We start from the raw sequence: 24,968 nt of genomic DNA on the forward strand, positions 1-24,968 counted from the left end.
AGCGTCCTAGCTCATTCAGCAACAGAGACAATCACGATCTTAGCTCTTTTAGCCAGAAATGCATTGAAAACAGTGTGCGTCTTATCATTGAGGTTGTCTTGTTAGGAAAATGAGTTAGGAGACAAAGTAACGGTGTTCCTACATGAAGTTACTGAGTCTCTCTTAGATTAGAGTTGAATAGCGTCCTAGCTCATTCAGCAACAGAGACAATCACGATCTTAGCTCTTTTAGCCAGAAATGCATTGAAAACAGTGTGCGTCTTATCATTGAGGTTGTCTTGTTAGGAAAATGAGTTAGGAGACAAAGCAACGGTGTTCCTACATGAAGTTACTGAGTCTCTCTTAGATTAGAGTTGAATAGCGTCCTAGCTCATTCAGCAACAGAGACAATCACGATCTTAGCTCTTTTAGCCAGAAATGCATTGAAAACAGTGTGCGTCTTATCATTGAGGTTGTCTTGTTAGGAAAATGAGTTAGGAGACAAAGCAACGGTGTTCCTACATGAAGTTAGTGAGTCTCTCTTAGATTGGAGTTGAATAGCGTCCTAGCTCATTCAGCAACAGAGACAATCACGATATTAGCTCTTTTAGCCAGAAATGCATTGAAAACAGTGTGCGTCTTATCATTGAGGTTGTCTTGTTAGGAAAATGAGTTAGGAGACAAAGCAACGGTGTTCCTACATGAAGTTAGTGAGTCTCTCTTAGATTAGAGTTGAATAGCGTCCTAGCTCATTCAGCAACAGAGACAATCACGATCTTAGCTCTTTTAGCCTGAAATGCATTGAAAGCAGTGTGCGTCTTATCATTGAGGTTGTCTTGTTAGGAAAATGAGTTAGGAGACAAAGTAATGGTGTTCCTACATGAAGTTAGTGAGTCTCTCTTAGATTAGAGTTGAATAGCGTCCTAGCTCATTCAGCAACAGAGACAATCACGATCTTAGCTCTTTTAGCCAGAAATGCATTGAAAGCAGTGTGCGTCTTATCATTGAGGTTTTCTTGTTAGGAAAATGAGTTAGGAGACAAAGTAACGGTGTTCCTACATGAAGTTAGTGAGTCTCTCTTAGATTAGAGTTGAATAGCGTCCTAGCTCATTTAGCAACAGAGACAATCACGATCTTAGCTCTTTTAGCCAGAAATGCATTGAAAACAGTGTGCGTCTTATCATTGAGGTTGTCTTGTTAGGAAAATGAGTTAGGAGACAAAGCAACGGTGTTTCTACATTAAGTTAGTGAGTCTCTCTTAGATTGGAGTTGAATAGCGTCCTAGCTCATTCAGCAACAGAGACAATCACGATCTTAGCTCTTTTAGCAAGAAATGTATTGAAAACAGTGTGCGTTGTATTGTGCGTTGTATTGTTAAGAAAATGAGTTAGGAGACAAAGTAACGGTGTTCCTACATGAAGTTAGTGAGTCTCTCTTAGATTGGAGTTGAATAGCGTCCTAGCTCATTCAGCAACAGAGACAATCACGATCTTAGCTCTTTTAGCCAGAAATGCATTGAAAACAGTGTGCGTCTTATCATTGAGGTTGTCTTGTTAGGAAAATGAGTTAGGAGACAAAGTAACGGTGTTCCTACATGAAGTTAGTGAGTCTCTCTTAGATTAGAGTTGAATAGCGTCCTAGCTCATTCAGCAACAGAGACAATCACGATCTTAGCTCTTTTAGCCAGAAATGCATTGAAAACAGTGTGCGTCTTATCATTGAGGTTGTCTTGTTAGGAAAATGAGTTAGGAGACAAAGCAACGGTGTTTCTACATGAAGTTAGAGTCTCTCTTAGATTAGAGTTGAATAGCGTCCTAGCTCATTCAGCAACAGAGACAATCACGATCTTAGCTCTTATAGCAAGAAATGCTTTGAAAACAGTGTGCGTCTTATCATTGAGGTTGTCTTGTTAGGAAAATGAGTTAGGAGACAAAGTAACGGTGTTCCTACATGAAGTTAGTGAGTCTCTCTTAGATTAGAGTTGAATAGCGTCCTAGCTCATTCAGCAACAGAGACAATCACGATCTTAGCTCTTTTAGCCAGAAATGCATTGAAAACAGTGTGCGTCTTATCATTGAGGTTGTCTTGTTAGGAAAATGAGTTAGGAGACAAAGCAACGGTGTTCCTACATGAAGTTACTGAGTCTCTCTTAGATTAGAGTTGAATAGCGTCCTAGCTCATTCAGCAACAGAGACAATCACGATCTTAGCTCTTTTAGCCAGAAATGCATTGAAAACAGTGTGCGTCTTATCATTGAGGTTGTCTTGTTAGGAAAATGAGTTAGGAGACAAAGCAACGGTGTTCCTACATGAAGTTAGTGAGTCTCTCTTAGATTGGAGTTGAATAGCGTCCTAGCTCATTCAGCAACAGAGACAATCACGATATTAGCTCTTTTAGCCAGAAATGCATTGAAAACAGTGTGCGTCTTATCATTGAGGTTGTCTTGTTAGGAAAATGAGTTAGGAGACAAAGCAACGGTGTTCCTACATGAAGTTAGTGAGTCTCTCTTAGATTAGAGTTGAATAGCGTCCTAGCTCATTCAGCAACAGAGACAATCACGATCTTAGCTCTTTTAGCCTGAAATGCATTGAAAGCAGTGTGCGTCTTATCATTGAGGTTGTCTTGTTAGGAAAATGAGTTAGGAGACAAAGTAATGGTGTTCCTACTTGAAGTTAGTGAGTCTCTCTTAGATTAGAGTTGAATAGCGTCCTAGCTCATTCAGCAACAGAGACAATCACGATCTTAGCTCTTTTAGCCAGAAATGCATTGAAAGCAGTGTGCGTCTTATCATTGAGGTTTTCTTGTTAGGAAAATGAGTTAGGAGACAAAGTAACGGTGTTCCTACATGAAGTTAGTGAGTCTCTCTTAGATTAGAGTTGAATAGCGTCCTAGCTCATTTAGCAACAGAGACAATCACGATCTTAGCTCTTTTAGCCAGAAATGCATTGAAAACAGTGTGCGTCTTATCATTGAGGTTGTCTTGTTAGGAAAATGAGTTAGGAGACAAAGCAACGGTGTTTCTACATTAAGTTAGTGAGTCTCTCTTAGATTGGAGTTGAATAGCGTCCTAGCTCATTCAGCAACAGAGACAATCACGATCTTAGCTCTTTTAGCAAGAAATGTATTGAAAACAGTGTGCGTTGTATTGTGCGTTGTATTGTTAAGAAAATGAGTTAGGAGACAAAGTAACGGTGTTCCTACATGAAGTTAGTGAGTCTCTCTTAGATTGGAGTTGAATAGCGTCCTAGCTCATTCAGCAACAGAGACAATCACGATCTTAGCTCTTTTAGCCAGAAATGCATTGAAAACAGTGTGCGTCTTATCATTGAGGTTGTCTTGTTAGGAAAATGAGTTAGGAGACAAAGTAACGGTGTTCCTACATGAAGTTAGTGAGTCTCTCTTAGATTAGAGTTGAATAGCGTCCTAGCTCATTCAGCAACAGAGACAATCACGATCTTAGCTCTTTTAGCCAGAAATGCATTGAAAACAGTGTGCGTCTTATCATTGAGGTTGTCTTGTTAGGAAAATGAGTTAGGAGACAAAGTAACGGTGTTCCTACATGAAGTTAGTGAGTCTCTCTTAGATTAGAGTTGAATAGCGTCCTAGCTCATTCAGCAACAGAGACAATCACGATCTTAGCTCTTTTAGCCAGAAATGCATTGAAAACAGTGTGCGTCTTATCATTGAGGTTGTCTTGTTAGGAAAATGAGTTAGGAGACAAAGCAACGGTGTTTCTACATGAAGTTAGTGAGTCTCTCTTAGATTAGAGTTGAATAGCGTCCTAGCTCATTCAGCAACAGAGACAATCACGATCTTAGCTCTTATAGCAAGAAATGCTTTAAAAACAGTGTGCGTCTTATCATTGAGGTTGTCTTGTTAGGAAAATGAGTAAGGAGACAAAGTAACGGTGTTCCTACATGAAGTTAGTGAGTCTTTCTTAGATTGAAGTTGAATAGCGTCCTAGCTCATTCAGCAACAGAGACAATCACGATCTTAGCTCTTTTAGCTAGAAATGCATTGAAAACAGTGTGCGTCTTATCATTGAGGTTGTCTTGTTAGGAAAATGAGTTAGGAGACAAAGTAACGGTGTTCCTACATGAAGTTAGTGAGTCTCTCTTAGATTAGAGTTGAATAGCGTCCTAGCTCATTCAGCAACAGAGACAATCACGATCTTAGCCCTTTTAGCCAGAAATGCATTGAAAACAGTGTGCGTCTTATCATTGAGGTGTCTTGTTAGGAAAATGAGTTAGGAGACAAAGTAACGGTGGTCCTACATGAAGTTAGTGAGTCTCTCTTAGATTGGAGTTGAATAGCGTCCTAGCTCATTCAGCAACAGAGACAATCACGATCTTAGCTCTTTTAGCAAGAAATGCATTGAAAACAGTGTGCGTCTTATCATTGAGGTTGTCTTGTTAGGAAAATGAGTTAGGAGACAAAGTAACGGTGTTCCTACATGAAGTTAGTGAGTCTCTCTTAGATTGGAGTTGAATAGCGTCCTAGCTCATTCAGCAACAGAGACAATCACGATCTTAGCTCTTTTAGCCAGAAATGCATTGAAAGCAGTGTGCGTCTTATCATTGAGGTTGTCTTGTTAGGAAAATGAGTTAGGAGACAAAGTAATGGTGTTCCTACATGAAGTTAGTGAGTCTCTCTTAGATTAGAGTTGAATAGCGTCCTAGCTCATTCAGCAACAGAGACAATCACGATCTTAGCTCTTTTAGCAAGAAATGCTTTGAAAACAGTGTGCGTCTTATCATTGAGGTTGTCTTGTTAGGAAAATGAGTTAGGAGACAAAGTAACGGTGTTCCTACATTAAGTTAGTGAGTCTCTCTTAGATTGGAGTTGAATAGCGTCCTAGCTCATTCAGCAACAGAGACAATCACGATCTTAGCTCTTTTAGCCAGAAATGCATTGAAAACAGTGTGCGTCTTATCATTGAGGTTGTCTTGTTAGGAAAATGAGTTAGGAGACAAAGCAACGGTGTTCCTACATGAAGTTAGTGAGTCTCTCTTAGATTAGAGTTGAATAGCGTCCTAGCTCATTCAGCAACAGAGACAATCACGATCTTAGCTTTTTTAGCCAGAAATGCATTGAAAGCAGTGTGCGTCTTATCATTGAGGTTGTCTTGTTAGGAAAATGAGTTAGGAGGCAAAGTAACGGTGTTCCTACATGAAGTTAGTGAGTCTCTCTTAGATTAGAGTTGAATAGCGTCCTAGCTCATTCAGCAACAGAGACAATCACGATCTTAGCTCTTTTAGCCAGAAATGCATTGAAAGCAGTGTGCGTCTTATCATTGAGGTTGTCTTGTTAGGAAAATGAGTTAGGAGACAAAGTAACGGTGTTCCTACATGAAGTTAGTGAGTCTCTCTTAGATTAGAGTTGAATAGCGTCCTAGCTCATTTAGCAACAGAGACAATCACGATCTTAGCTCTTTTAGCCAGAAATGCATTGAAAACAGTGTGCGTCTTATCATTGAGGTTGTCTTGTTAGGAAAATGAGTTAGGAGACAAAGCAACGGTGTTCCTACATTAAGTTAGTGAGTCTCTCTTAGATTGGAGTTGAATAGCGTCCTAGCTCATTCAGCAACAGAGACAATCACGATCTTAGCTCTTTTAGCCAGAAATGCATTGAAAACAGTGTGCGTCTTATCATTGAGGTTGTCTTGTTAGGAAAATGAGTTAGGAGACAAAGCAACGGTGTTCCTACATTAAGTTAGTGAGTCTCTCTTAGATTGGAGTTGAATAGCGTCCTAGCTCATTCAGCAACAGAGACAATCACGATCTTAGCTCTTTTAGCCAGAAATGCATTGAAAACAGTGTGCGTCTTATCATTGAGGTTGTCTTGTTAGGAAAATGAGTTAGGAGACAAAGCAACGGTGTTCCTACATGAAGTTAGTGAGTCTCTCTTAGATTAGAGTTGAATAGCGTCCTAGCTCATTCAGCAACAGAGACAATCACGATATTAGCTCTTTTAGCCAGAAATGCATTGAAAACAGTGTGCGTCTTATCATTGAGGTTGTCTTGTTAGGAAAATGAGTTGGGAGACAAAGTAACGGTGTTCCTACATGAAGTTAGTGAGTCTCTCTTAGATCAGAGTTGATTAGCGTCCTAGCTCATTCAGCAACAGAGACAATCACGATCTTAGCTCTTTTAGCCAGAAATGCATTGAAAACAGTGTGCGTCTTATCATTGAGGTTGTCTTGTTAGGAAAATGAGTTAGGAGACAAAGTAACGGTGTTCCTACATGAAGTTAGTGAGTCTCTCTTAGATTAGAGTTGAATAGCGTCCTAGCTCATTCAGCAACAGAGACAATCACGATCTTAGCTCTTTTAGCCAGAAATGCATTGAAAGCAGTGTGCGTCTTATCATTGAGGTTGTCTTGTTAGGAAAATGAGTTAGGAGACAAAGTAACGGTGTTCCTACATGAAGTTAGTGAGTCTCTCTTAGATTATAGTTGAATAGCGTCCTAGCTCATTCAGCAACAGAGACAATCACGATCTTAGCTCTTTTAGCAAGAAATGCTTTAAAAACAGTGTGCGTCTTATCATTGAGGTTGTCTTGTTAGGAAAATGAGTTAGGAGACAAAGTAACGGTGTTCCTACATGAAGTTAGTGAGTCTCTCTTAGATTGGAGTTGAATAGCGTCCTAGCTCATTCAGCAACAGAGACAATCACGATCTTAGCTCTTTTAGCCAGAAATGCATTGAAAACAGTGTGCGTCTTATCATTGAGGTTGTCTTGTTAGGGAAATGAGTTAGGAGACAAAGTAACGGTGTTCCTACATGAAGTTAGTGAGTCTTTTTTAGTTTGGAGTTGAATAGCGTCCTAGCTCATTCAGCAACAGAGACAATCACGATCTTAGCTCTTTTAGCCAGAAATGCATTGAAAACAGTGTGCGTCTTATCATTGAGGTTGTCTTGTTAGGAAAATGAGTTAGGAGACAAAGTAACGGTGTTCCTACATGAAGTTAGTGAGTCTCTCTTAGATTAGAGTTGAATAGCGTCCTAGCTCATTCAGCAACAGAGACAATCACGATCTTAGCTCTTTTAGCAAGAAATGCTTTGAAAACCGTGTGCGTCTTATCATTGAGGTTGTCTTGTTAGGAAAATGAGTTAGGAGACAAAGTAACGGTGTTCCTACATGAAGTTAGTGAGTCTTTCTTAGATTGAAGTTGAATAGCGTCCTAGCTCATTCAGCAACAGAGACAATCACGATCTTAGCTCTTTTAGCCAGAAATGCATTGAAAACAGTGTGCGTCTTATCATTGAGGTTGTCTTGTTAGGAAAATGAGTTAGGAGACAAAGTAACGGTGTTCCTACATGAAGTTAGTGAGTCTTTCTTAGATTGAAGTTGAATAGCGTCCTAGCTCATTCAGCAACAGAGACAATCACGATCTTAGCTCTTTTAGCCAGAAATGCATTGAAAGCAGTGTGCGTCTTATCATTGAGGTTGTCTTGTTAGGAAAATGAGTTAGGAGACAAAGTAACGGTGTTCCTACATGAAGTTAGTGAGTCTCTCTTAGATTAGAGTTGAATAGCGTCCTAGCTCATTCAGCAACAGAGACAATCACGATCTTAGCTCTTTTAGCCAGAAATGCATTGAAAACAGTGTGCGTCTTATCATTGAGGTTGTCTTGTTAGGAAAATGAGTTAGGAGACAAAGTAACGGTGTTCCTACATGAAGTTAGTGAGTCTCTCTTAGATTAGAGTTGAATAGCGTCCTAGCTCATTCAGCAACAGAGACAATCACGATCTTAGCTCTTTTAGCCAGAAATGCATTGAAAGCAGTGTGCGTCTTATCATTGAGGTTGTCTTGTTAGGAAAATGAGTTAGGAGACAAAGTAACGGTGTTCCTACATGAAGTTAGTGAGTCTCTCTTAGATTATAGTTGAATAGCGTCCTAGCTCATTCAGCAACAGAGACAATCACGATCTTAGCTCTTTTAGCAAGAAATGCTTTGAAAACAGTGTGCGTCTTATCATTGAGGTTGTCTTGTTAGGAAAATGAGTTAGGAGACAAAGTAACGGTGTTCCTACATGAAGTTAGTGAGTCTCTCTTAGATTGGAGTTGAATAGCGTCCTAGCTCATTCAGCAACAGAGACAATCACGATCTTAGCTCTTTTAGCCAGAAATGCATTGAAAACAGTGTGCGTCTTATCATTGAGGTTGTCTTGTTAGGGAAATGAGTTAGGAGACAAAGTAACGGTGTTCCTACATGAAGTTAGTGAGTCTTTTTTAGTTTGGAGTTGAATAGCGTCCTAGCTCATTCAGCAACAGAGACAATCACGATCTTAGCTCTTTTAGCCAGAAATGCATTGAAAACAGTTTGCGTCTTATCATTGAGGTTGTCTTGTTAGGAAAATGAGTTAGGAGACAAAGTAACGGTGTTCCTACATGAAGTTAGTGAGTCTCTCTTAGATTAGAGTTGAATAGCGTCCTAGCTCATTCAGCAACAGAGACAATCACGATCTTAGCTCTTTTAGCAAGGAATGCTTTGAAAACCGTGTGCGTCTTATCATTGAGGTTGTCTTGTTAGGAAAATGAGTTAGGAGACAAAGTAACGGTGTTCCTACATGAAGTTAGTGAGTCTTTCTTAGATTGAAGTTGAATAGCGTCCTAGCTCATTCAGCAACAGAGACAATCACGATCTTAGCTCTTTTAGCCAGAAATGCATTGAAAACAGTGTGCGTCTTATCATTGAGGTTGTCTTGTTAGGAAAATGAGTTAGGAGACAAAGTAACGGTGTTCCTACATGAAGTTAGTGAGTCTTTCTTAGATTGAAGTTGAATAGCGTCCTAGCTCATTCAGCAACAGAGACAATCACGATCTTAGCTCTTTTAGCCAGAAATGCATTGAAAACAGTGTGCGTCTTATCATTGAGGTTGTCTTGTTAGGAAAATGAGTTAGGAGACAAAGTAACGGTGTTCCTACATGAAGTTACTGAGTCTCTCTTAGATTAGAGTTGAATAGCGTCCTAGCTCATTCAGCAACAGAGACAATCACGATCTTAGCTCTTTTAGCCAGAAATGCATTGAAAACAGTGTGTGTCTTATCATTGAGGTTGTCTTGTTAGGAAAATGAGTTAGGAGACAAAGCAACGGTGTTCCTACATGAAGTTACTGAGTCTCTCTTAGATTAGAGTTGAATAGCGTCCTAGCTCATTCAGCAACAGAGACAATCACGATCTTAGCTCTTTTAGCCAGAAATGCATTGAAAACAGTGTGCGTCTTATCATTGAGGTTGTCTTGTTAGGAAAATGAGTTAGGAGACAAAGCAACGGTGTTCCTACATGAAGTTAGTGAGTCTCTCTTAGATTGGAGTTGAATAGCGTCCTAGCTCATTCAGCAACAGAGACAATCACGATATTAGCTCTTTTAGCCAGAAATGCATTGAAAACAGTGTGCGTCTTATCATTGAGGTTGTCTTGTTAGGAAAATGAGTTAGGAGACAAAGCAACGGTGTTCCTACATGAAGTTACTGAGTCTCTCTTAGATTAGAGTTGAATAGCGTCCTAGCTCATTCAGCAACAGAGACAATCACGATCTTAGCTCTTTTAGCCTGAAATGCATTGAAAGCAGTGTGCGTCTTATTATTGAGGTTGTCTTGTTAGGAAAATGAGTTGGGAGACAAAGTAACGGTGTTCCTACATGAAGTTAGTGAGTCTCTCTTAGATCAGAGTTGATTAGCGTCCTAGCTCATTCAGCAACAGAGACAATCACGATCTTAGCTCTTTTAGCCAGAAATGCATTGAAAACAGTGTGCGTCTTATCATTGAGGTTGTCTTGTTAGGAAAATGAGTTAGGAGACAAAGTAACGGTGTTCCTACATGAAGTTAGTGAGTCTCTCTTAGATTAGAGTTGAATAGCGTCCTAGCTCATTCAGCAACAGAGACAATCACGATCTTAGCTCTTTTAGCCAGAAATGCATTGAAAGCAGTGTGCGTCTTATCATTGAGGTTGTCTTGTTAGGAAAATGAGTTAGGAGACAAAGTAACGGTGTTCCTACATGAAGTTAGTGAGTCTCTCTTAGATTATAGTTGAATAGCGTCCTAGCTCATTCAGCAACAGAGACAATCACGATCTTAGCTCTTTTAGCAAGAAATGCTTTAAAAACAGTGTGCGTCTTATCATTGAGGTTGTCTTGTTAGGAAAATGAGTTAGGAGACAAAGTAACGGTGTTCCTACATGAAGTTAGTGAGTCTCTCTTAGATTGGAGTTGAATAGCGTCCTAGCTCATTCAGCAACAGAGACAATCACGATCTTAGCTCTTTTAGCCAGAAATGCATTGAAAACAGTGTGCGTCTTATCATTGAGGTTGTCTTGTTAGGGAATTGAGTTAGGAGACAAAGTAACGGTGTTCCTACATGAAGTTAGTGAGTCTTTTTTAGTTTGGAGTTGAATAGCGTCCTAGCTCATTCAGCAACAGAGACAATCACGATCTTAGCTCTTTTAGCCAGAAATGCATTGAAAACAGTGTGCGTCTTATCATTGAGGTTGTCTTGTTAGGAAAATGAGTTAGGAGACAAAGTAACGGTGTTCCTACATGAAGTTAGTGAGTCTCTCTTAGATTAGAGTTGAATAGCGTCCTAGCTCATTCAGCAACAGAGACAATCACGATCTTAGCTCTTTTAGCAAGAAATGCTTTGAAAACCGTGTGCGTCTTATCATTGAGGTTGTCTTGTTAGGAAAATGAGTTAGGAGACAAAGTAACGGTGTTCCTACATGAAGTTAGTGAGTCTTTCTTAGATTGAAGTTGAATAGCGTCCTAGCTCATTCAGCAACAGAGACAATCACGATCTTAGCTCTTTTAGCCAGAAATGCATTGAAAACAGTGTGCGTCTTATCATTGAGGTTGTCTTGTTAGGAAAATGAGTTAGGAGACAAAGTAACGGTGTTCCTACATGAAGTTAGTGAGTCTTTCTTAGATTGAAGTTGAATAGCGTCCTAGCTCATTCAGCAACAGAGACAATCACGATCTTAGCTCTTTTAGCCAGAAATGCATTGAAAGCAGTGTGCGTCTTATCATTGAGGTTGTCTTGTTAGGAAAATGAGTTAGGAGACAAAGTAACGGTGTTCCTACATGAAGTTAGTGAGTCTCTCTTAGATTAGAGTTGAATAGCGTCCTAGCTCATTCAGCAACAGAGACAATCACGATCTTAGCTCTTTTAGCCAGAAATGCATTGAAAACAGTGTGCGTCTTATCATTGAGGTTGTCTTGTTAGGAAAATGAGTTAGGAGACAAAGTAACGGTGTTCCTACATGAAGTTAGTGAGTCTCTCTTAGATTAGAGTTGAATAGCGTCCTAGCTCATTCAGCAACAGAGACAATCACGATCTTAGCTCTTTTAGCCAGAAATGCATTGAAAGCAGTGTGCGTCTTATCATTGAGGTTGTCTTGTTAGGAAAATGAGTTAGGAGACAAAGTAACGGTGTTCCTACATGAAGTTAGTGAGTCTCTCTTAGATTATAGTTGAATAGCGTCCTAGCTCATTCAGCAACAGAGACAATCACGATCTTAGCTCTTTTAGCAAGAAATGCTTTGAAAACAGTGTGCGTCTTATCATTGAGGTTGTCTTGTTAGGAAAATGAGTTAGGAGACAAAGTAACGGTGTTCCTACATGAAGTTAGTGAGTCTCTCTTAGATTGGAGTTGAATAGCGTCCTAGCTCATTCAGCAACAGAGACAATCACGATCTTAGCTCTTTTAGCCAGAAATGCATTGAAAACAGTGTGCGTCTTATCATTGAGGTTGTCTTGTTAGGGAAATGAGTTAGGAGACAAAGTAACGGTGTTCCTACATGAAGTTAGTGAGTCTTTTTTAGTTTGGAGTTGAATAGCGTCCTAGCTCATTCAGCAACAGAGACAATCACGATCTTAGCTCTTTTAGCCAGAAATGCATTGAAAACAGTTTGCGTCTTATCATTGAGGTTGTCTTGTTAGGAAAATGAGTTAGGAGACAAAGTAACGGTGTTCCTACATGAAGTTAGTGAGTCTCTCTTAGATTAGAGTTGAATAGCGTCCTAGCTCATTCAGCAACAGAGACAATCACGATCTTAGCTCTTTTAGCAAGGAATGCTTTGAAAACCGTGTGCGTCTTATCATTGAGGTTGTCTTGTTAGGAAAATGAGTTAGGAGACAAAGTAACGGTGTTCCTACATGAAGTTAGTGAGTCTTTCTTAGATTGAAGTTGAATAGCGTCCTAGCTCATTCAGCAACAGAGACAATCACGATCTTAGCTCTTTTAGCCAGAAATGCATTGAAAACAGTGTGCGTCTTATCATTGAGGTTGTCTTGTTAGGAAAATGAGTTAGGAGACAAAGTAACGGTGTTCCTACATGAAGTTAGTGAGTCTTTCTTAGATTGAAGTTGAATAGCGTCCTAGCTCATTCAGCAACAGAGACAATCACGATCTTAGCTCTTTTAGCCAGAAATGCATTGAAAACAGTGTGCGTCTTATCATTGAGGTTGTCTTGTTAGGAAAATGAGTTAGGAGACAAAGTAACGGTGTTCCTACATGAAGTTACTGAGTCTCTCTTAGATTAGAGTTGAATAGCGTCCTAGCTCATTCAGCAACAGAGACAATCACGATCTTAGCTCTTTTAGCCAGAAATGCATTGAAAACAGTGTGTGTCTTATCATTGAGGTTGTCTTGTTAGGAAAATGAGTTAGGAGACAAAGCAACGGTGTTCCTACATGAAGTTACTGAGTCTCTCTTAGATTAGAGTTGAATAGCGTCCTAGCTCATTCAGCAACAGAGACAATCACGATCTTAGCTCTTTTAGCCAGAAATGCATTGAAAACAGTGTGCGTCTTATCATTGAGGTTGTCTTGTTAGGAAAATGAGTTAGGAGACAAAGCAACGGTGTTCCTACATGAAGTTAGTGAGTCTCTCTTAGATTGGAGTTGAATAGCGTCCTAGCTCATTCAGCAACAGAGACAATCACGATATTAGCTCTTTTAGCCAGAAATGCATTGAAAACAGTGTGCGTCTTATCATTGAGGTTGTCTTGTTAGGAAAATGAGTTAGGAGACAAAGCAACGGTGTTCCTACATGAAGTTACTGAGTCTCTCTTAGATTAGAGTTGAATAGCGTCCTAGCTCATTCAGCAACAGAGACAATCACGATCTTAGCTCTTTTAGCCTGAAATGCATTGAAAGCAGTGTGCGTCTTATTATTGAGGTTGTCTTGTTAGGAAAATGAGTTAGGAGACAAAGTAACGGTGTTCCTACATGAAGTTAGTGAGTCTCTCTTAGATTAGAGTTGAATAGCGTCCTAGCTCATTCAGCAACAGAGACAATCACGATCTTAGCTCTTTTAGCCAGAAATGCATTGAAAGCAGTGTGCGTCTTATCATTGAGGTTGTCTTGTTAGGAAAATGAGTTAGGAGACAAAGTAACGGTGTTCCTACATGAAGTTAGTGAGTCTCTCTTAGATTAGAGTTGAATAGCGTCCTAGCTCATTCAGCAACAGAGACAATCACGATCTTAGCTCTTTTAGCCAGAAATGCATTGAAAACAGTGTGCGTCTTATCATTGAGGTTGTCTTGTTAGGAAAATGAGTTAGGAGACAAAGTAACGGTGTTCCTACATGAAGTTAGTGAGTCTCTCTTAGATTAGAGTTGAATAGCGTCCTAGCTCATTCAGCAACAGAGACAATCACGATCTTAGCTCTTTTAGCAAGAAATGTATTGAAAACAGTGTGCGTCTTATCATTGAGGTTGTATTGTTAAGAAAATGAGTTAGGAGACAAAGTAACGGTATTCCTACATGAAGTTAGTGAGTCTCTCTTAGATTGGAGTTGAATAGCGTCCTAGCTCATTCAGCAACAGAGACAATCACGATCTTAGCTCTTTTAGCCAGAAATGCATTGAAAACAGTGTGCGTCTTATCATTGAGGTTGTCTTGTTAGGAAAATGAGTTAGGAGACAAAGTAACGGTGTTCCTACATGAAGTTAGTGAGTCTTTCTTAGATTGAAGTTGAATAGCGTCCTAGCTCATTCAGCAACAGAGAGAATCACGATCTTAGCTCTTTTAGCTAGAAATGCATTGAAAACAGTGTGCGTCTTATCATTGAGGTTGTCTTGTTAGGAAAATGAGTTAGGAGACAAAGTAACGGTGTTCCTACATGAAGTTAGTGAGTCTCTCTTAGATTAGAGTTGAATAGCGTCCTAGCTCATTCAGCAACAGAGACAATCACGATCTTAGCTCTTTTAGCTAGAAGTGCATTGAAAACAGTGTGCGTCTTATCATTGAGGTGGTCTTGTTAGGAAAATGAGTTAGGAGACAAAGTAACGGTGTTCCTACATGAAGTTAGTGAGTCTCTCTTAGATTAGAGTTGATTAGCGTCCTAGCTCATTCAGCAACAGAGACAATCACGATCTTAGCTCTTTTAGCCAGAAATGCATTGAAAACAATGTGCGTCTTATCATTGAGGTTGTCTTGTTAGGAAAATGAGTTAGGAGACAAAGCAACGGTGTTCCTACATGAAGTTACTGAGTCTCTCTTAGATTAGAGTTGAATAGCGTCCTAGCTCATTCAGCAACAGAGACAATCACGATCTTAGCTCTTTTAGCCAGAAATGCATTGAAAACAGTGTGCGTCTTATCATTGAGGTTGTCTTGTTAGGAAAATGATTTAGGAGACAAAGCAACGGTGTTCCTACATGAAATTAGTGAGTCTCTCTTAGATTAGAGTTGAATAGCGTCCTAGCTCATTCAGCAACAGAGACAATCACGATCTTAGCTCTTTTAGCCAGAAATGCATTGAAAACAATGTGCGTCTTATCATTGAGGTTGTCTTGTTAGGAAAATGAGTTAGGAGACAAAGCAACGGTGTTCCTACATGAAGTTACTGAGTCTCTCTTAGATTAGAGTTGAATAGCGTCCTAGCTCATTCAGCAACAGAGACAATCACGATCTTAGCTCTTTTAGCCAGAAATGCATTGAAAACAGTGTGCGTCTTATCATTGAGGTTGTCTTGTTAGGAAAATGAGTTAGGAGACAAAGCAACGGTGTTCCTACATTAAGTTAGTGAGTCTCTCTTAGATTGGAGTTGAATAGCGTCCTAGCTCATTCAGCAACAGAGACAATCACGATCTTAGCTCTTTTAGCCAGAAATGCATTGAAAACAGTGTGCGTCTTATCATTGAGGTTGTCTTGTTAGGAAAATGAGTTAGGAGACAAAGCAACGGTGTTCCTACATGAAGTTAGTGAGTCTCTCTTAGATTAGAGTTGAATAGCGTCCTAGCTCATTCAGCAACAGAGACAATCACGATCTTAGCTTTTTTAGCCAGAAATGCATTGAAAGCAGTGTGCGTCTTATCATTGAGGTTGTCTTGTTAGGAAAATGAGTTAGGAGGCAAAGTAACGGTGTTCCTACATGAAGTTAGTGAGTCTCTCTTAGATTAGAGTTGAATAGCGTCCTAGCTCATTCAGCAACAGAGACAATCACGATCTTAGCTCTTTTAGCCAGAAATGCATTGAAAGCAGTGTGCGTCTTATCATTGAGGTTGTCTTGTTAGGAAAATGAGTTAGGAGACAAAGTAACGGTGTTCCTACATGAAGTTAGTGAGTCTCTCTTAGATTAGAGTTGAATAGCGTCCTAGCTCATTTAGCAACAGAGACAATCACGATCTTAGCTCTTTTAGCCAGAAATGCATTGAAAACAGTGTGCGTCTTATCATTGAGGTTGTCTTGTTAGGAAAATGAGTTAGGAGACAAAGCAACGGTGTTCCTACATTAAGTTAGTGAGTCTCTCTTAGATTGGAGTTGAATAGCGTCCTAGCTCATTCAGCAACAGAGACAATCACGATCTTAGCTCTTTTAGCCAGAAATGCATTGAAAACAGTGTGCGTCTTATCATTGAGGTTGTCTTGTTAGGAAAATGAGTTAGGAGACAAAGCAACGGTGTTCCTACATGAAGTTAGTGAGTCTCTCTTAGATTAGAGTTGAATAGCGTCCTAGCTCATTCAGCAACAGAGACAATCACGATCTTAGCTCTTTTAGCCTGAAATGCATTGAAAGCAGTGTGCGTCTTATTATTGAGGTTGTCTTGTTAGGAAAATTAGTTAGGAGACAAAGTAACGGTGTTCCTACATAAAGTTAGTGAGTCTCTCTTAGATTAGAGTTGAATAGCGTCCTAGCTCATTCAGCAACAGAGACAATCACGATCTTAGCCCTTTTAGCCAGAAATGCATTGAAAGCAGTGTGCGTCTTATCATTGAGGTTGTCTTGTTAGGAAAATGAGTTAGGAGACAAAGTAACGGTGTTCCTACATGAAGTTAGTGAGTCTCTCTTAGATTAGAGTTGAATAGCGTCCTAGCTCATTCAGCAACAGAGACAATCACGATCTTAGCTCTTTTAGCCAGAAATGCATTGAAAACAGTGTGCGTCTTATCATTGAGGTTGTCTTGTTAGGAAAATGAGTTAGGAGACAAAGTAACGGTGTTCCTACATGAAGTTAGTGAGTCTCTCTTAGATTATAGTTGAATAGCGTCCTAGCTCATTCAGCAACAGAGACAATCACGATCTTAGCTCTTTTAGCAAGAAATGCTTTGAAAACAGTGTGCGTCTTATCATTGAGGTTGTCTTGTTAGGAAAATGAGTTAGGAGACAAAGTAACGGTGTTCCTACATGAAGTTAGTGAGTCTCTCTTAGATTGGAGTTGAATAGCGTCCTAGCTCATTCAGCAACAGAGACAATCACGATCTTAGCTCTTTTAGCCAGAAATGCATTGAAAACAGTGTGCGTCTTATCATTGAGGTTGTCTTGTTAGGGAAATGAGTTAGGAGACAAAGTAACGGTGTTCCTACATGAAGTTAGTGAGTCTATTTTAGTTTGGAGTTGAATAGCGTCCTAGCTCATTCAGCAACAGAGACAATCACGATCTTAGCTCTTTTAGCCAGAAATGCATTGAAAACAGTTTGCGTCTTATCATTGAGGTTGTCTTGTTAGGAAAATGAGTTAGGAGACAAAGTAACGGTGTTCCTACATGAAGTTAGTGAGTCTCTCTTAGATTAGAGTTGAATAGCGTCCTAGCTCATTCAGCAACAGAGACAATCACGATCTTAGCTCTTTTAGCAAGAAATGCTTTGAAAACCGTGTGCGTCTTATCATTGAGGTTGTCTTGTTAGGAAAATGAGTTAGGAGACAAAGTAACGGTGTTCCTACATGAAGTTAGTGAGTCTTTCTTAGATTGAAGTTGAATAGCGTCCTAGCTCATTCAGCAACAGAGACAATCACGATCTTAGCTCTTTTAGCCAGAAATGCATTGAAAACAGTGTGCGTCTTATCATTGAGGTTGTCTTGTTAGGAAAATGAGTTAGGAGACAAAGTAACGGTGTTCCTACATGAAGTTAGTGAGTCTTTCTTAGATTGAAGTTGAATAGCGTCCTAGCTCATTCAGCAACAGAGACAATCACGATCTTAGCTCTTTTAGCCAGAAATGCATTGAAAACAGTGTGCGTCTTATCATTGAGGTTGTCTTGTTAGGAAAATGAGTTAGGAGACAAAGTAACGGTGTTCCTACATTAAGTTACTGAGTCTCTCTTAGATTAGAGTTGAATAGCGTCCTAGCTCATTCAGCAACAGAGACAATCACGATCTTAGCTCTTTTAGCCAGAAATGCATTGAAAACAGTGTGTGTCTTATCATTGAGGTTGTCTTGTTAGGAAAATGAGTTAGGAGACAAAGCAACGGTGTTCCTACATGAAGTTACTGAGTCTCTCTTAGATTAGAGTTGAATAGCGTCCTAGCTCATTCAGCAACAGAGACAATCACGATCTTAGCTCTTTTAGCCAGAAATGCATTGAAAACAGTGTGCGTCTTATCATTGAGGTTGTCTTGTTAGGAAAATGAGTTAGGAGACAAAGCAACGGTGTTCCTACATGAAGTTAGTGAGTCTCTCTTAGATTGGAGTTGAATAGCGTCCTAGCTCATTCAGCAACAGAGACAATCACGATATTAGCTCTTTTAGCCAGAAATGCATTGAAAACAGGGTGCGTCTTATCATTGAGGTTGTCTTGTTAGGAAAATGAGTTAGGAGACAAAGCAACGGTGTTCCTACATGAAGTTAGTGAGTCTCTCTTAGATTAGAGTTGAATAGCGTCCTAGCTCATTCAGCAACAGAGACAATCACGATCTTAGCTCTTTTAGCCTGAAATGCATTGAAAGCAGTGTGCGTCTTATTATTGAGGTTGTCTTGTTAGGAAAATGAGTTAGGAGACAAAGTAACGGTGTTCCTACATGAAGTTAGTGAGTCTCTCTTAGATTAGAGTTGAATAGCGTCCTAGCTCATTCAGCAACAGAGACAATCACGATCTTAGCTCTTTTAGCCAGAAATGCATTGAAAGCAGTGTGCGTCTTATCATTGAGGTTGTCTTGTTGGGAAAATGAGTTAGGAGACAAAGTAACGGTGTTCCTACATGAAGTTAGTGAGTCTCTCTTAGATTAGAGTTGAATAGCGTCCTAGCTCATTCAGCAACAGAGACAATCACGATCTTAGCTCTTTTAGCCAGAAATGCATTGAAAGCAGTGTGCGTCTTATCATTGAGGTTGTCTTGTTAGGAAAATGAGTTAGGAGACAAAGTAACGGTGTTCCTACATGAAGTTAGTGAGTCTCTCTTACATTAGAGTTGAATAGCGTCCTAGCTCATTCAGCAACAGAGACAATCACGATCTTAGCTCTTTTAGCAAGAAATGTATTGAAAACAGTGTGCGTCTTATCATTGAGGTTGTATTGTTAAGAAAATGAGTTAGGAGACAAAGTAACGGTGTTCCTACATGAAGTTAGTGAGTCTCTCTTAGATTGGAGTTGAATAGCGTCCTAGCTCATTCAGCAACAGAGACAATCACGATCTTAGCTCTTTTAGCCAGAAATGCATTGAAAACAGTGTGCGTCTTATCATTGAGGTTGTCTTGTTAGGAAAATGAGTTAGGAGACAAAGTAACGGTGTTCCTACATGAAGTTAGTGAGTCTTTCTTAGATTGAAGTTGAATAGCGTCCTAGCTCATTCAGCAACAGAGAGAATCACGATCTTAGCTCTTTTAGCTAGAAATGCATTGAAAACAGTGTGCGTCTTATCATTGAGGTTGTCTTGTTAGGAAAATGAGTTAGGAGACAAAGTAACGGTGTTCCTACATGAAGTTAGTGAGTCTCTCTTAGATTAGAGTTGAATAGCGTCCTAGCTCATTCAGCAACAGAGACAATCACGATCTTAGCTCTTTTAGCTAGAAGTGCATTGAAAACAGTGTGCGTCTTATCATTGAGGTGGTCTTGTTAGGAAAATGAGTTAGGAGACAAAGTAACGGTGTTCCTACATGAAGTTAGTGAGTCTCTCTTAGATTAGAGTTGATTAGCGTCCTAGCTCATTCAGCAACAGAGACAATCACGATCTTAGCTCTTTTAGCCAGAAATGCATTGAAAACAATGTGCGTCTTATCATTGAGGTTGTCTTGTTAGGAAAATGAGTTAGGAGACAAAGCAACGGTGTTCCTACATGAAGTTACTGAGTCTCTCTTAGATTAGAGTTGAATAGCGTCCTAGCTCATTCAGCAACAGAGACAATCACGATCTTAGCTCTTTTAGCCAGAAATGCATTGAAAACAGTGTGCGTCTTATCATTGAGGTTGTCTTGTTAGGAAAATGATTTAGGAGACAAAGCAACGGTGTTCCTACATGAAATTAGTGAGTCTCTCTTAGATTAGAGTTGAATAGCGTCCTAGCTCATTCAGCAACAGAGACAATCACGATCTTAGCTCTTTTAGCCAGAAATGCATTGAAAACAATGTGCGTCTTATCATTGAGGTTGTCTTGTTAGGAAAATGAGTTAGGAGACAAAGCAACGGTGTTCCTACATGAAGTTACTGAGTCTCTCTTAGATTAGAGTTGAATAGAGTCCTAGCTCATTCAGCAACAGAGACAATCACGATCTTAGCTCTTTTAGCCAGAAATGCATTGAAAACAGTGTGCGTCTTATCATTGAGGTTGTCTTGTTAGGAAAATGAGTTAGGAGACAAAGCAACGGTGTTCCTACATTAAGTTAGTGAGTCTCTCTTAGATTGGAGTTGAATAGCGTCCTAGCTCATTCAGCAACAGAGACAATCACGATCTTAGCTCTTTTAGCCAGAAATGCATTGAAAACAGTGTGCGTCTTATCATTGAGGTTGTCTTGTTAGGAAAATGAGTTAGGAGACAAAGCAACGGTGTTCCTACATGAAGTTAGTGAGTCTCTCTTAGATTAGAGTTGAATAGCGTCCTAGCTCATTCAGCAACAGAGACAATCACGATCTAAGCTTTTTTAGCCAGAAATGCATTGAAAGCAGTGTGCGTCTTATCATTGAGGTTGTCTTGTTAGGAAAATGAGTTAGGAGGCAAAGTAACGGTGTTCCTACATGAAGTTAGTGAGTCTCTCTTAGATTAGAGTTGAATAGCGTCCTAGCTCATTCAGCAACAGAGACAATCACGATCTTAGCTCTTTTAGCCAGAAATGCATTGAAAGCAGTGTGCGTCTTATCATTGAGGTTGTCTTGTTAGGAAAATGAGTTAGGAGACAAAGTAACGGTGTTCCTACATGAAGTTAGTGAGTCTCTCTTAGATTAGAGTTGAATAGCGTCCTAGCTCATTTAGCAACAGAGACAATCACGATCTTAGCTCTTTTAGCCAGAAATGCATTGAAAACAGTGTGCGTCTTATCATTGAGGTTGTCTTGTTAGGAAAATGAGTTAGGAGACAAAGCAACGGTGTTCCTACATTAAGTTAGTGAGTCTTTCTTAGATTGAAGTTGAATAGCGTCCTAGCTCATTCAGCAACAGAGAGAATCACGATCTTAGCTCTTTTAGCTAGAAATGCATTGAAAACAGTGTGCGTCTTATCATTGAGGTTGTCTTGTTAGGAAAATGAGTTAGGAGACAAAGTAACGGTGTTCCTACATGAAGTTAGTGAGTCTCTCTTAGATTAGAGTTGAATAGCGTCCTAGCTCATTCAGCAACAGAGACAATCACGATCTTAGCTCTTTTAGCTAGAAGTGCATTGAAAACAGTGTGCGTCTTATCATTGAGGTGGTCTTGTTAGGAAAATGAGTTAGGAGACAAAGTAACGGTGTTCCTACATGAAGTTAGTGAGTCTCTCTTAGATTAGAGTTGATTAGCGTCCTAGCTCATTCAGCAACAGAGACAATCACGATCTTAGCTCTTTTAGCCAGAAATGCATTGAAAACAATGTGCGTCTTATCATTGAGGTTGTCTTGTTAGGAAAATGAGTTAGGAGACAAAGCAACGGTGTTCCTACATGAAGTTACTGAGTCTCTCTTAGATTAGAGTTGAATAGCGTCCTAGCTCATTCAGCAACAGAGACAATCACGATCTTAGCTCTTTTAGCCAGAAATGCATTGAAAACAGTGTGCGTCTTATCATTGAGGTTGTCTTGTTAGGAAAATGATTTAGGAGACAAAGCAACGGTGTTCCTACATGAAATTAGTGAGTCTCTCTTAGATTAGAGTTGAATAGCGTCCTAGCTCATTCAGCAACAGAGACAATCACGATCTTAGCTCTTTTAGCCAGAAATGCATTGAAAACAATGTGCGTCTTATCATTGAGGTTGTCTTGTTAGGAAAATGAGTTAGGAGACAAAGCAACGGTGTTCCTACATGAAGTTACTAAGTCTCTCTTAGATTAGAGTTGAATAGCGTCCTAGCTCATTCAGCAACAGAGACAATCACGATCTTAGCTCTTTTAGCCAGAAATGCATTGAAAACAGTGTGCGTCTTATCATTGAGGTTGTCTTGTTAGGAAAATGAGTTAGGAGACAAAGCAACGGTGTTCCTACATTAAGTTAGTGAGTCTCTCTTAGATTGGAGTTGAATAGCGTCCTAGCTCATTCAGCAACAGAGACAATCACGATCTTAGCTCTTTTAGCCAGAAATGCATTGAAAACAGTGTGCGTCTTATCATTGAGGTTGTCTTGTTAGGAAAATGAGTTAGGAGACAAAGCAACGGTGTTCCTACATGAAGTTAGTGAGTCTCTCTTAGATTAGAGTTGAATAGCGTCCTAGCTCATTCAGCAACAGAGACAATCACGATCTAAGCTTTTTTAGCCAGAAATGCATTGAAAGCAGTGTGCGTCTTATCATTGAGGTTGTCTTGTTAGGAAAATGAGTTAGGAGGCAAAGTAACGGTGTTCCTACATGAAGTTAGTGAGTCTCTCTTAGATTAGAGTTGAATAGCGTCCTAGCTCATTCAGCAACAGAGACAATCACGATCTTAGCTCTTTTAGCCAGAAATGCATTGAAAGCAGTGTGCGTCTTATCATTGAGGTTGTCTTGTTAGGAAAATGAGTTAGGAGACAAAGTAACGGTGTTCCTACATGAAGTTAGTGAGTCTCTCTTAGATTAGAGTTGAATAGCGTCCTAGCTCATTTAGCAACAGAGACAATCACGATCTTAGCTCTTTTAGCCAGAAATGCATTGAAAACAGTGTGCGTCTTATCATTGAGGTTGTCTTGTTAGGAAAATGAGTTAGGAGACAAAGCAACGGTGTTCCTACATTAAGTTAGTGAGTCTCTCTTAGATTGGAGTTGAATAGCGTCCTAGCTCATTCAGCAACAGAGACAATCACGATCTTAGCTCTTTTAGCCAGAAATGCATTGAAAACAGTGTGCGTCTTATCATTGAGGTTGTCTTGTTAGGAAAATGAGTTAGGAGACAAAGCAACGGTGTTCCTACATGAAGTTAGTGAGTCTCTCTTAGATTAGAGTTGAATAGCGTCCTAGCTCATTCAGCAACAGAGACAATCACGATCTTAGCTCTTTTAGCCTGAAATGCATTGAAAGCAGTGTGCGTCTTATTATTGAGGTTGTCTTGTTAGGAAAATTAGTTAGGAGACAAAGTAACGGTGTTCCTACATAAAGTTAGTGAGTCTCTCTTAGATTAGAGTTGAATAGCGTCCTAGCTCATTCAGCAACAGAGACAATCACGATCTTAGCCCTTTTAGCCAGAAATGCATTGAAAGCAGTGTGCGTCTTATCATTGAGGTTGTCTTGTTAGGAAAATGAGTTAGGAGACAAAGTAACGGTGTTCCTACATGAAGTTAGTGAGTCTCTCTTAGATTAGAGTTGAATAGCGTCCTAGCTCATTCAGCAACAGAGACAATCACGATCTTAGCTCTTTTAGCCAGAAATGCATTGAAAACAGTGTGCGTCTTATCATTGAGGTTGTCTTGTTAGGAAAATGAGTTAGGAGACAAAGGAACGGTGTTCCTACATGAAGTTAGTGAGTCTCTCTTAGATTAGAGTTGAATAGCGTCCTAGCTCATTCAGCAACAGAGACAATCACGATCTTAGCTCTTTTAGCTAGAAATGCATTGAAAACAGTGTGCGTCTTATCATTGAGGTTGTCTTGTTAGGAAAATGAGTTAGGAGACAAAGCAACGGTGTTCCTACATGAAGTTAGTGAGTCTCTCTATGATTAGAGTTGAATAGCGTCCTAGCTCATTCAGCAACAGAGACAATCACGATCTTAGCTCTTTTAGCCTGAAATGCATTGAAAGCAGTGTGCGTCTTATCATTGAGGTTGTCTTGTTAGGAAAATGAGTTAGGAGGCAAAGTAACGGTGTTCCTACATGAAGTTAGTGAGTCTCTCTTAGATTAGAGTTGAATAGCGTCCTAGCTCATTCAGCAACAGAGACAATCACGATCTTAGCTCTTTTAGCCAGAAATGCATTGAAAGCAGTGTGCGTCTTATCATTGAGGTTGTCTTGTTAGGAAAATGAGTTAGGAGACAAAGTAACGGTGTTCCTACATGAAGTTACTGAGTCTTTCTTAGATTAGAGTTGAATAGCGTCCTAGCTCATTCAGCAACAGAGACAATCACGATCTTAGCTCTTTTAGCCAGAAATGCATTGAAAACAGTGTGCGTCTTATCATTGAGGTTGTCTTGTTAGGAAAATGAGTTAGGAGACAAAGCAACGGTGTTCCTACATGAAGTTACTGAGTCTCTCTTAGATTAGAGTTGAATAGCGTCCTAGCTCATTCAGCAACAGAGACAATCACGATCTTAGCTCTTTTAGCCAGAAATGCATTGAAAACAGTGTGCGTCTTATCATTGAGGTTGTCTTGTTAGGAAAATGAGTTAGGAGACAAAGCAACGGTGTTCCTACATGAAGTTAGTGAGTCTCTCTTAGATTGGAGTTGAATAGCGTCCTAGCTCATTCAGCAACAGAGACAATCACGATATTAGCTCTTTTAGCCAGAAATGCATTGAAAACAGTGTGCGTCTTATCATTGAGGTTGTCTTGTTAGGAAAATGAGTTAGGAGACAAAGCAACGGTGTTCCTACATGAAGTTAGTGAGTCTCTCTTAGATTAGAGTTGAATAGCGTCCTAGCTCATTCAGCAACAGAGACAATCACGATCTTAGCTCTTTTAGCCTGAAATGCATTGAAAGCAGTGTGCGTCTTATCATTGAGGTTGTCTTGTTAGGAAAATGAGTTAGGAGGCAAAGTAACGGTGTTCCTACATGAAGTTAGTGAGTCTCTCTTAGATTAGAGTTGAATAGCGTCCTAGCTCATTCAGCAACAGAGACAATCACGATCTTAGCTCTTTTAGCCAGAAATGCATTGAAAGCAGTGTGCGTCTTATCATTGAGGTTGTCTTGTTAGGAAAATGAGTTAGGAGACAAAGTAACGGTGTTCCTACATGAAGTTAGTGAGTCTCTCTTAGATTAGAGTTGAATAGCGTCCTAGCTCATTTAGCAACAGAGACAATCACGATCTTAGCTCTTTTAGCCAGAAATGCATTGAAAACAGTGTGCGTCTTATCATTGAGGTTGTCTTGTTAGGAAAATGAGTTAGGAGACAAAGCAACGGTGTTCCTACATTAAGTTAGTGAGTCTCTCTTAGATTGGAGTTGAATAGCGTCCTAGCTCATTCAGCAACAGAGACAATCACGATCTTAGCTCTTTTAGCCAGAAATGCATTGAAAACAGTGTGCGTCTTATCATTGAGGT

The sequence above is a fragment of the Engystomops pustulosus genome, chromosome 5 (genome assembly GCF_040894005.1).
Source record: "Engystomops pustulosus chromosome 5, aEngPut4.maternal, whole genome shotgun sequence".
Classification (NCBI taxonomy): domain Eukaryota; kingdom Metazoa; phylum Chordata; class Amphibia; order Anura; family Leptodactylidae; genus Engystomops; species Engystomops pustulosus.